This window comes from Lipotes vexillifer, unplaced genomic scaffold (assembly GCF_000442215.2).
Source record: "Lipotes vexillifer unplaced genomic scaffold, Lipotes_vexillifer_v1.1 scaffold916, whole genome shotgun sequence".
In the NCBI taxonomy this organism is placed as follows: Eukaryota; Metazoa; Chordata; class Mammalia; order Artiodactyla; family Lipotidae; genus Lipotes; species Lipotes vexillifer.
The window spans coordinates 5,484,713-5,485,680 of record NW_006798383.1 but is presented as its reverse complement, the minus strand read 5'-3'; positions in this window follow the sequence as shown (position 1 = coordinate 5,485,680).

The following is a 968-nucleotide window of genomic DNA, read 5'->3' as shown; positions in this document are numbered from 1 at the left end:
CCCCTGCGGAATGATGGAGTCATGTCGGCCTGAGAAGGCACGCTTTCCACCATCATCCTGTGCCCGCAGCAAGGCCCTCCCCTCCACAAGAGTATAGGATGGAGCTCAGACACGTGCTGGCCATCTCTGCCAGCTGTCCAGGGCTGGCAGCACCACGGGGTGTTTCGCGGGTGACTTTTCAGGGATGAGCCTTTTACCTACGCCAGTCCAGGCACCAAGCACATCCTAGCACAGATAATGAAAACTCTTGGAGGTCACCACTGGCCCGGGGCTGGGTCTGCAGGCCCATAGACAGGAGATTGACTGGGACATGTTGCCTTGGTCTGGCAGCTGACTGACCTGCTGCCACCTGCCCTCACAGGGTGGGACCCTAGGCCACCTGTGGAGTCTCCATGAGGCTTTCCACCCCTGAGGGAGCATGACAGGAAATAGCAAAAACAAAAAACAAAAACACACAAAAAAATGCCATGACAATTTAAGAGACAGACTGCAGAAGAAAGCTTTATATCTTAGTACCGTTAATGGCTTTGTCCTGCTCTTTGAACAATGGTCTTTGAACTTCATTCTGCACTAAGTTACACAAATTATGTAGCCAGTCTCGCACATTATTGTTACCACACTTTCCAGATATGGAAATTAAATTCTGTGTGGCCAGCCATGTGACACAGAGCAAGTTGTTCAAGCTCTCAGAGCTCAGGATCTTTTTGTTGTTGTTGTTTTTGGATTTTGGGGGGTTTTTTTTACATCTTTATTGGAGTATAACTGCTTTACAATGGTGTGTTAGTTTCTGCTTTATAACAAAGTGAATCAGTTACACATATACATATGTTCCCATATCTCCTCCCTCTTGCGTCTCCCTCCCTCCCACCCTCCCTATCCCACCCATCCAGGTGGGCACAAGGCACCAAGCTCATCTCCCTGTGTTATGCGGCTGCTTCCCACTAGCTATCTATTTTACATTTGGTAGT